Below are 12,417 nucleotides of genomic sequence, written 5' to 3' on the forward strand. Positions count from 1 at the left end.
ACCATAAAGACTTCTAGAATCTTTTGAAACAGAAGTAAAACATTTAAGATATCACATTATAGACTATATAGCCAATGGTCTGTGGATAACGGACTGTCACGCTATACGCTTGTTGATCATCCCATTCCAGATTTAGTCCCCTTTGCCGTTATAACAAGCTCCACTCCTCAAGGAAGGCTTTCCCTTATATTTTGTAGAGTAGGGATTTACCTATTAAGCCACAAGAGCATTAGTGAGGTCAGACATGGAGGAACCGGTGCATAATCTGCATTCCAAATCATCCCAAAGGTGTTTATTGGGACTCCAACTTTGGCAAACCACACCTTCACCCTTCTTTGAGAACAAAATGCTAGAATATGTTTGATTCCCTAAATTACAGGGAAGGGAAATTGTAATGCGGTATACAAAGACAAGTGTTTGCCTCCAATGATGTGTTAACAGCCTGGGGAAGAACCACATATGGGTTTAGGTCAACTTTAGGTCATATAGTGTATGTAGTAGTGGTGCAGTGGGTAGCATTACTAGCTATTAGATGCAAACGTGAGCTTGAGTTACTGTCTTTGTGTTGTGGTGGGTTAAATCTAGATTCTCCTGAAAATATGATGATAATTCGATTGGATATGTTACATTGCTTCAAGCTGTGACCTCAGGGCAGACCTCTGCAGACAGACAGACAGACAGACAGACAGACAGACAGACAGAGAGAAAGAAAGAAAGAAAGAAAGAAAGAAAGAAAGAAAGAAAGAAAGAAAGAAAGAAAGAAAGAAAGAAAGAAAGAAAGAAAGAAAGAAAGAAAGAAAGAAAGAAAGAAAGAAAGAAAGAAAGAAAGAAAGAAAGAAAGAAAGAAAGAAAGAAAGAAAGAAAGAAAGAAAGAAAGAGAAAGAAATTTGCATCAGCATACAAAGCATTTTCAGAATACGAACAAACCGATCCAAACCAGACACTGGCTAAGTTGCATGTACGTCCGGGAGCCGTTCAAAGGTTCTTTGCATCAGTGGAAAGCCAAGCAAAGCCAATTGAAGTGAGTTTACTAATTTTACGATTTTATTTATTTATTTATTTTTACAGTCAGTGAAAAATGTTTGGAAAGAGTCAACCCACAATACCAAGGTTGCCTTGCGTTCGAAAGCTAGGTGATATTTTTTTTGTTGACAGATTGGTGGTGTGGGTGATCTGTTCTATTTTCAGCCCAAGCTTGGTGGCAGGACTTCCTGTGAGGAGCCTTGACATGGAATGCTTGGCTTGGGTCAGTTCTTTGTAAGCAGCCATACAGTTTACATACGCTTCGTATTGGGAATATTGCTCATATTTTTGGGTGGCTGGAACGGATTATCTGCTTTTACATTATTTCTTATGGGAAAATTCCTTATACAAATTTTCACCTTAAGAACTTGCCTCCATTAAATTCCAAATTAAATTCGTATAATCATATATATACTTTGATATTAAAATGATGGATAATGTCAGCTAGCTCAGTCAGACATTAAACAGTAAAGTCATAATTATGGAAATGATATGACTACAATTTACATATTAATCCATCTACATGTGAATTAATAACACTGTACTTTCCACTTTGGGTTAGTTGATACACCATGTTAAGAAACTTTAGGTATCTCACAGCATGTGTGCACACAATACAAATAAGTTGCATCCATCAAAATATAGGAAGGCAAGAGACGGACCTACGGTCTGATGGCTATATATACACACACAATATTAAAGCTCTGGCTTCAGTTCTAGCAAGACTCTTATTTTGACCAAAACCAGACTTTTACATCCACACAATGGGAGTGAATAGTGGCATATTGTCCATATATATACAGCCATCAATTCCAACACAGACTACTGCTGCATGTGCTGAAAAGCTGCGAATCTCAAACGGACTAAATGGAACTCATTTATCTCACTGACTCACTCACTGATCTGCTGAACGAGAGTGGCGTGACTCTAGATATTTACCAGAAAGAATCACTGACTCATGGAGCCTTGAACAGGTTAGGAATACACACAGTTGCAAAATAGAAAATAGTAAAAATAAAATAAGTTTCCAGAAAAAACATAGAAAGATCACATAATGGAAACCTAGGCAAAAGATAGCAATGGAAATATGTGGTTTGCAGTTTAAGGTTCGTTAGCAGCAACTAAGTAAAGGAAAAACTGATACTCATTTGACTACCTTAGTGATTCATTTAAAAGACTTGTAAACCTTTGTAAACAAAACATGTCTTTACAGTATTTAAAATGACAATAAATCGAATTTCAGCATTCATCAAATCTGATCTGATATCCAGAGCCTCAGATCAGATCAGTACTTAAGCCTTACAGTATTATTTTTTAAACTATTAAGTATAAGACGCATTATTCTACCAGCATTCTGTAATCACTTTCCCCCCTCTAAGGAAATAGAGGAAATCAGTCGTAAAGCCATCTATGGGAAATAACAGTTATCGTTTTCTGTCCCTCAATGGAGCCAAACCAAAATAAAGCTTATGTGTACCCCATCCACACCATAAATCAGCGTGAAAGCAGTTAATTTGACCCTGACTGTGAAGCATCGGGCAAAGAAAACATCCAGGAAAATGTTGGAACCATCAGGAAATATTTACTGAGATGTATTAACAAGCGTGCAAAATGGCTTCCTCCCCGGTGTTTACATGTTCGGAGTGGTGGACATATACATTTCAAAAAGCCTGTGAAAATAAATGGGTCATATTAGGATCACAACATCCCTGTGGTTTAGTGGTAGTTTAATGGGAAAAGAGGCAGATTCGTCCACTACTTCAAATCAACTCCACCTTATGGGATGCATCAGAGCTGTGTTGTGCACTGAGCCAAGGATGTGTACCGGTAACATGATTCAGAGGATATGTTCATCTGATTTAAAGCTAGTTTGCTTTTAAACTAAAACTATTGCATTCCCTAAAGCTTATTTTACCTCAAGGTCCTGTACTTTGCTGGCGAATTAGTTTTTTTTTTTTTTTTTAAAAAAAGAAAGTTGGCCTGCAAAGGGAAATAACTATAAACTACAGCTCCTGAGTCGTCCTAAAATAAGTCTAACAGGTACACTCCACATGAGAACTTCAGCCCCACCATGCTACTTTGAAGTATTAACCATGCACAAATGTTTTATGACGTGAAAGAACTCGTAGCTGTTTTACGGCATACGGCACAAACATTATAATCAGTACCACGCAATTAGGTCTGCTGACCAGCCCGGCTCTAAAAATACACCAGCTGCTCCATCCATCAGGGCACATCCAGTTGAAGCATGTGATTCTTTGAATGCGGATGGTGAGCTATGATGATGTAAACGTGGAAATCATAAATCAAAAGCATGGTGGAGCCTTTTGAGGAGACGGCAGATTTTTCCTCTCCCTGTCATGTGGGTTCTGGGCTGAAGCAATGAGCACAAGTAGAAGGGAGCAATGACTCACTGCTTTGGAAAACTGGTGTACACAAATGGCAAAATCAAGGCTTAGTGGAAATTGAAATCACAATCAGAAATGGCGTGGATGTGTACAGCTTGGAGTTCTGCCATTTTATTTCCAAAACTATATCAATATTCAGAATTTTATTTGTTTTATTTTATTTTATATGTAGTGTAGTAGATGAAAGCTTTTTCCATAACACAACCTAAACTCTTTAAAAGTTTCTTGGGGGTTTAGTAAATAGTTAACAATTCTATCTTTCTAAACAGAATCTACTCAGAACCTTTTTCCAGGGTTCTTTATAAAATCTTAAAATTTTCCTAAAGAGATTTCCTCATGCAAATTCCACTTTTTCTTCCAATTTGGTCATTTGCCCTTTTCTGCATACATAAACTCATAAATGCCTCTGACTGAAAGGAGCAATGATATTGCATCGTCAGGATTCAACCTCAATCTCCTCAAAAACAGGGTGTACTTTTATTAGTTGAACCACCTGGGAGCCAAAATCCCTTGACATATTTTCCATATGTGGAATTTATTTTCATAAGAATATAGGATCAGCAAAATGACTGGTGGAAGCAAGGCAAGGCCTTTTAAAGCCCATCGCAGGAACACTGAGCTCGAGGTGGGAATATACCATGGATGGTATGCTAAGATCACTACACACAAACCTTTTCAGCTTTGAGAATATATCATGTATTTTGCAGGTGGGAGGAAACCAGATAATGGAGAGGAAGCCCACAGTGACAATGGGAGAACAGGCAAAAGTCTGTCAAGAGAATAATCCAAGATCAAGGTTGAATTTGAGACCCTGAAGCTGTTAGTTTATCACTAGTACCAGATTCACTGAGACTAAAGAGATAACCTGGAGGTGCCACCATCTTGGGATTATACTGTGTGCAAGGCTAAAAAAAAAAAAAAAAAATCTAATAACTTTATTATGGGCTCTGATATGAAGGAACATCGAAAAAAAAGAAGACGACCCTTTTATTTTCAGGTTACTGATGGTATCTATGAGGATATAGTGAAACCAAACAAAACATGGCAAATGTCCATTTTGACCTTGTTAAATATATTGCATCGAACAATCTGATTATTCAATGCACAAAACATCACATGGGATAGAAAGAGTTAAAAGTAAAATCCAGCTGCATTCTGAAACGAATCCATCAAATTACCTAAGAACATAATCTATCCAAGCAGCTTTCACCAGCACTTGGAAATGAATAGATAATTGAATTAACTTTCCCTAAGAAATATTTTTCTGTCCCCACGCAGGTCGTTCATCTGTGTCACTAAAGCCTTGTGAGCCAGTGTAAGCTGAATGACTTGTCTTCATATTTGCGCTTATAATAATGTTGCTATCCTTCATCAGCCAGCTCAGAGGACACAGGGACTTCCAGAACGAGCAAGACAAAGAGTCTGGGGTTCAGCCACTCCAGGAAAGAAAAAGTACAAGGAGAGCAGCCAGAAGACACAGTTTCCACAATGTAATCCTCCGAAATGAGACAGAGAACAGACTGGACGTGTTAGAGGAATTTATAATTCATGGCCTTCTGTGTAGACTCTCTTGATCCATCGAATTAGGTCAGTACCAATGTTTGAAAGTGTGCGAATGGAACGTTCAAAACATGTAAAAAAGATGTTCTTTCAAAACACCTTTTTTTTTTCTGTCATCAGACTACTCTCAGAATGAGAACCAGAAGTCAGGAGTGCTAAATGAGGAAAAAGGTCATTACACAGGAAAACAAATATGACCAAGTAAATGGATAGACAGAAAAAGGTCAGACATGGATGAACAATACTTCTGATACTTCCGATGTACAGCTTCATGACCTTGCCTTAGAGATGTTATTTTAACAGCATGCAGAGAGGCAGAAAGAGAGAGAGAGAGAGAGAGAGAGAGAGAGAGAGAGAGAGACGTGGCAAGAGACAGAGCGAAGAAAAGAATAACAGGGTATAATATCCAACCAAGTGTTTTTCTAATCTCTACAGGGAGCGTGAAGGAGAGGAAGACCAGGCTTAGCCTGAGTTAGGTGAAGTGTTAACATCAGACATAAAGTACATTACAAGTTGCAAAAATACATCTTTATCATCTTTCCACTTTTACTTGTAAAAAAAAAACAAAAAAACCATCTTTGGTTTGGGTAACTATAGTAACAACAACTAGGCATAGTAAAACTAGGCTAGTAATACTACCAATTGCCCACAAGCTACAAAAAAATTAAATAAATAAAAATAGAAAAGAAAAAATCATGAATGTTGTCTTTCAGTTACTGCCTTTTCAGGGTCGCCACAGTGGATTGTCGATCGACATATTTTGCTAAAACAGATAAAAAGCATGATTTGTAATTCTTTAAAAAATTGCTGTGGTATAAGAAGGATAAAATACTTTGGGATATCCTGTCATAGGAAAAAAAAATCTTAAGGGTGGAGCCTGTTGTGTCAGATTATTTGTCCATAATAGCTGGGAAGCGTTTAATTTCTTACTTATCAGAATCATTACTCGACTAAAAGATAACATTTCTAGAAAGATTCTAGACCGTGGTACTCACTACTATACTATGTGGCAGGGGCAATACCATGGTAATGGTATCATGGCAATACCATGATCAAGGAGGTGGTTTGCACAAAAAGCGAGGCTCAGCCATTGCACTTGGGCTGTGCTGACCTTTGTGAATTCCCCAAATGCTGGAATCTGGACTGCATAATTTCTAATTTCTGCGGTACTGCATTCGTGCTCTCCCTTTTCCCCTTTTAGGGGCAATGGTGGCTCAAGGGGGAAGTAATAGCTTAAGGGGGCAGTGGAGGCTCAAGGGGGCAGTGGTGGCTCGAGGGGGCAGTGGTGGCTCGAGGGGGGAGTGTTGGCTCAAGGGGGCAGTGGAGTCTCAAAGGGGAAGTGGTGGCTCAAGTGGTTAAGGTTCTGGGTTGAGGATTGGGGTTCAATCACTGCTCCAGGGGCACTGTGTCATGTCTGACCCTGTGCTCTGACCACAAGCTGGGATGTGTGATGAAAGAATTGTACTGTGCTGTAATAAATAAGGCAAATAAAGGCTTCTAAAGTTATATAACAGACAGCAAAGCTCAAAGAGGAACTCTGTCTGTGCCAATCATATCCAAGTTATATATATATATATGTATGTGTGTGTGTGTGTGTGTGTGTGTGTGTGGCATTCAGACATTTTTCCTCACAGTACAGCAAGCTCTAAGCAGGGAATTGGAGTTCAGAACCAGATGGTAATCACGTGAAATATGTGAATAGGAATTCACCTCAGTCAAAACTTGTACAATGAGCTTTCATTTGGCCGCTTCTACCACCATCAAGGTTCAAATTTGAAATGGTCAGCAACCTATGCTATGGCCAAATCGCCCTGAGAGTTTACAAAAAAAAAAAAGAAAAAAAGAAAGAAAAAAAAAAAAAAAGAATAGAGGGGGTAGGTTTGGATTGCTTCCCAGCACACCTGCCCTTCATTAGAAGATCCCCAAAGTGCATGTGAGATTTCCCATCCACAATAATCCAATTTAAGAAGTAGCCTGATTTTATATGGGAAAGCAATCTGCAATTTGGGATTAAAACATCACGGATGAATGGAGGTTAGCGTTTGCAGAGTTGGAGCGTTCAGAAATATGACTGTTTAGTCAGCTCATTGCAAGAGACAAGGAAAGAAAGGAAAATATGCAATTTGCTATAACTTTCAAAAGGCAAAAAAAAAGCAGTTTAGAACGCATTTTTGGTCAGCAGTGGGAAAGCATTAGCTAAATAAAACATGCTTGTTAGGGATTATGTTTAGAAATGTCAAACAACACAAGGATGCATCTTTCAAACACAGCACTAAATACAGTACAAGCAACAGAGCAACCGTATCTGTTGTTGTTATTCAATCAATGTATACAATTCTGACGTTTCCTCAGACCAGACCATGGTCACAACATTTAGAGTTAGTCCACTTTATGGGATTAGTTTAGAGTTACAGGCTCTATTAGATTAGAATTCTTAAAATGTACTTCTTATTACTTTTTTATTTCTACTATACAATTATTGCATAGTATGTGAGACCATTGCCACAGTAGGAGAATTAGGAGAATTGTCAAAATACATAGTCCAATAGTCCACTGGTAGCTATAACCACATTAATTTTGCAAGTCAGACCTCTTATTTAGAAAGTCTGGTAAGTTTCATCAATAAACGTTCACAGAAAGTGGATATGACCGATATGACAAATGAACAATCACAGATCATTTTAGTAGCCAGATGGCAGTGTGCTTTAAACAACAAGCTTTTTTCTTTTCTTTTTTTTTTTTATTTCAATGTCTAGTTGCGTCCACAAAAGTGTTCATAAAAGGATGTGTGTAAACATTCTGAAAGTTGTAGTGCATAAAAATGAAGCAAAGAGCATCCTTTGGCTGCATAACCTTCAGTAATCCTCAGAAAGGCGTGCAGTGTGCTTTGGTAGATGGTTTACCAACATAATTATCTCCACACAAGTTTTCTGTAGTATTTTTAACATGGCTTGATTTGCCGCTGTAAGCAGGATGAGATTTTTGCTTCAGGACAGCCTGCATTGGAATTACTAGCGCTGTTTTTAAACCTTTACAGACATATGACTCAAATATTGAAAATTCAATAAGCCTTCAGACATGCGAATTTGCCCTGTCCTGGCCTACGCAGCAACAACAACATCTGTGTCTTCCGTGAGGTGGATTTCTCCACATCTGGGCCGCATCCTGATGTTTTTTAAAGGGGTAGAGGGGACAAGAAGGCAGCTGCGCCCTACGGTCCCAGGTGGTTGTGATTGGCAACGTGTCAGCCTGCTTGTGAGAAGACCGATCTTTGATCCCTGGCTGCTGTGTTATCGTGTTAAGTCATGGGCCACACACACACACACAGGGGAATCCAAAAATGCTTTCGGTGACGGTTGTGGAAAACACTGCCATGTTGTCAGTAGAAGGAGAAAGCAGAACTTAGGCTAAGCCTGAAGATCTACGCCCGCATGCCTTTTGTGCAACATCATAAACAAGCAAGAGGTATTTTTTCTTCAAAGGGTGGGTGTATACAACAAAACAGGGTGTGTACTACAGAATTTGAACAACTCCTGATATAGAAAATCAGGGCTGATGAAAAGAAAATAAACCGCCTCAAATGACTGAATATCAATACAAGGATCTATATGCTGCCGCCTTACAGTTTCTTCACTGACGCTCAGGTCATGGCAGGGTCAGTCAATGCACAATAAAACATTGGTGCTTGTAAAAGCATCTTCATAAATAATCAGTTTTCTTTCCCGTCACCTCCCAAATGCTCAGGTGTGTAACTTTTATCGCCTGGAAAAGGAACATAGACGGGAGCCCACATGTGGTAGTTTCTCTACCATATGGACTCCTGACTTTCATTTACACATGCAGAGGTCAAGCCCTGCATCTTGTTTTAAAGCAAGGTATTTTCGGAAGCAGAGCGCATTGATGTGGAACTTCAAAAATAAATGCTGCGTTTACAGAGTGGAAAATGCTGCACAGGCCACGCGGCTTCCTCTGGTGTTGGGCGTAAAACACGTCCAAGCCCCTTTGGGAGGCCCGAGTGCATGTCTAACAAGTTTTAATGAGGCAACACGGCCAACAGCTCGCCATGCAAGAAATAATCATGTCTGGCACCATTACTCATAGCTCAAGTATTTAAAAAGATGTGTGGAACGTGTTGGAAATTTCAGACATGTGGAGGGCACCGTGTCACAACGTGGTGACCCTAAGAATGATGTGAATAAACAGAAGACATTTGACAAAATAAAGATGCATAAAGTTCGAGTGTCTAAGTTGAAGAGACTTAGAAAAGGTAAAAGCAGTTTTGAGAATCTGATTGCCTCAAATTTTGTTCAGCCATGATTACTAGCAGGAACATAACTATTATCCTGGTTCCTATTATTAAAGTTTCCAAAATGAACCTGACTAAATCAGGTAGTGCTGTGGCCAGAGATGGGAATGAAGTAAAGCTGGTTTAGGATAATAAGGGAGTCTGGTCCCAGTAAAGCAGTACTGAATTTTTTTATATTGGTGAAGACTTCAGCTCAAATGTATCTAAAATTGACTTCACCAGAACTAAGAACACATTAGCACGTCATGGTAAAAGGTATATAAAACACCTGGCATGCAGCCAAGACTTCATGAAATAAAACTGAAAAGATCACACAAAGTCTGCAGTATATTAAATGGTCCATGGGGACAATTTCCTTCAACAATGCACTTTTATTCCACAACCAGCCCAAACCTGTCAAGCACTCTCACACTCTGGTTATAATTATGGTGTAAGAAGTCTTACAAGATGAAACTTCAGCGCCTTTTGAAGTAAACTGCCCTTTCAATGTCATTATTACAGCTCGCAAAGTATTTGCCTACAGAACTTGTAATTAAATTAGAGACAAAAAAGCTGGGAAAGCTGACCAGCTGACACCAGAAATAATCAGGGTTCCGAGGCGAATACGAAAAACTCAAAAGGGAGTTTTTTGGTCCACTTCCTCCATTTCAAAAATGCTATGAACATAATTATCAGAATCGGGTCTGTTGGGATGTGTTTGCAGACAAAGCTCAAGATGGAACACTGGGTACAAGTAAGAGAATTCACCCTAGGTGTGAAACTGGAGAAACCAAAGGAAACCCACATGAAAACAGGGAGAACATATGAAACTCATATGAAGCTCTGGATCGAACCCAGGAACCTGTCCCACCAGGACTAATAATTCCCAACAAATCATTGTAAAAACAATAAATAACTCTAGAGCTCAAACAACTACTTCATAGTAAAGACACATTATATGGCTAACACTATATGGACACATGAACATCACACCTACATGTGGTTCTCCACCATTCTGTTGCTGGAATGAATCTGTTTGTGTTTGCACGAAACAAGGTCCATACCAACATGGTTCTTCAAAGTTGGTATAGAGGAACTTCAATGATCTGGACACAGCCATGACTTCAATTCCACGCAACACCTTTAGGATGAACTAGAAGTGCTGTTCGGTTAACATCGGTGCCTGAACTCACTACTGCTCTTGTGGCTGAATGAGCACAAATCCCCACAGCCATGTTCCAATATCCAGTGGAGAAACCTTCCAATAAGAGGTGAGGCCATTATACCAGCAAAGGGGGGCTAACATTAATAAGGACTTAGTCCATATTCATGGCCATAGTTTTGGAAAGGAAAGTTCAAGAAAAACATCTGGTTGTGCTGGTCAGGTGTCCATATGCTTTTGGTCATTTAGTGCAGCTGGCAATGAATTCATTAATGCTTCATTAGTTTATATTACAAAGGAACACTAAGGGATGAACTGCATCAATCACTGTGTTTAAAAATAAAACTGCATTTGGTGGAATAGAGCAAAGAAAACAAAGTACTCCAGTGTATAGGAAGACTTTTCATTAATGTCCAGAGTTCATCTATTCATTTGTGTTCAACATAAGAAGCCCATACGTTTTATCCATCAGGTATACTGCTGAGCTCATCAGGTTGCCCCCTTTTCACAGATTCATTCTCATATTTATCAATCTTTTCTTAAAAGCACATGGTAAGCTGCCAAACTCTAACACAAGGGAGGTCATGTGTTTGATGGTGAGAACCAGGGAAGGATTAGAAGTGAGGAGGATGATGGGGTTGAAAATGAAAGCAGTTAGAGAGGATAGTATTTAGGGATCTCAACTGTGGAAGGAAGGGTTCTACATGGCTCAGCATGTTTCCTGCTATAAAAAGGTTTCAAAGGAAGATTACAGAAATAAGAGATGGTTCGGTTAATTGTTATGGTACATTTTCCTCCAAACACCAGAGCAGTATTTCATGATTTCCAGTACATTCAAATCCTCAGGTCACAATATCAGCCCAGTCTATGGTCCATTGATAACCCACTGCCTTTTAAGTGTATCAAATGAAAGGCTCATCCAGAAAATAAACCAGGGATGTTAAAATAAACTGGGCATCATTTTGCAAATTTCTGAGTCATGGAAATATATTTCTCAACACTGTTCTTCATGTATGGTCATGAGATTAATGAATTTGGGGGTTGACAAATGAGAAAGCAAAGAGATTTACAGCAGGGTCAGTTCATGGGTCATTCTGCAGGCTCTGCTGTGCCAGACCTCAGGTGGTGGATCGACAAGGTCAACTGTCTGTGAAGCTCATTTCCCACTGAAAGCATGCAAAACCTGGAGAGGAAGTGGTACAACCGAGAGTCGACTGGGGAGCGATGGAAATTAAATAAAGAGAGGGAGTGTAAGCAGCCAGCCCCTGTGCTCCAGTGTAAACATAGCCTGTGCAAGGTCAAGAGCACAGAACAAAATGGAGGCTTAATCAAAAGCAAATGCATGAGCTTTATCTTTAAAAATGAGGGCGATTGATTCAGGCAGCAGTCAAATCCGGGACGTCGAATCATCAAATGAGAAAGTGCAGGAAGTCATCAGGAAGATATTACTAATGGTTAGCTATTATGCGACACAAACTTTTCATGCCCTTGCACAGTAAACAGATATTCCATTGCCATAGCTACATTAGAGTAACGTTTAATAATAAAACATCCATATTAAAAATAGCTGCAATTACCATCATTGACATATAAACTATTGATTTTTTTTTTCTTAAAAGTATATACTTCATGGCTTTACGTCTCAGACCCCCATTTTAATACCACTTACTTTGTTCTTCTGGGTGAATGAATCAGGCCTGTGTTGTAGAACACAGTTTTACGGCTGCTGTAAAGTGCTCAAGCAATTATTAGATAAGAAACCCAACCTAAATTATGGTTTTGGGATCTGGCAAGGCTAAACGATTGCTAAGCAATGGTCTTAATTCTGCACAGTGGGGTTGCATAGTGGATAGGGCAACTAGAGGGAGTGTCTGCTCCCTATCACTGTACCTCATTTTCAACCCACTCATTTTAATGTTTCAGTTCCATTCAGAAGAACCACGAGAGAGAACAGTCAGCGGCAGACTAAGTGCAAGGAT

At 39.2% G+C, this 12,417-nt stretch overlaps 1 pseudogene; it reads left to right on the plus strand.

Annotated features, from left to right (window-relative positions):
• Positions 1–5,990: 5,990 nt before the first annotated feature.
• On the plus strand, positions 5,991–6,181 carry LOC131368574 (U1 spliceosomal RNA; annotated as a pseudogene).
• Positions 6,182–12,417: the final 6,236 nt, after the last annotated feature.

This window comes from Hemibagrus wyckioides, linkage group LG17 (genome assembly GCF_019097595.1).
Source record: "Hemibagrus wyckioides isolate EC202008001 linkage group LG17, SWU_Hwy_1.0, whole genome shotgun sequence".
Lineage (NCBI taxonomy): Eukaryota > Metazoa > Chordata > Actinopteri > Siluriformes > Bagridae > Hemibagrus > Hemibagrus wyckioides.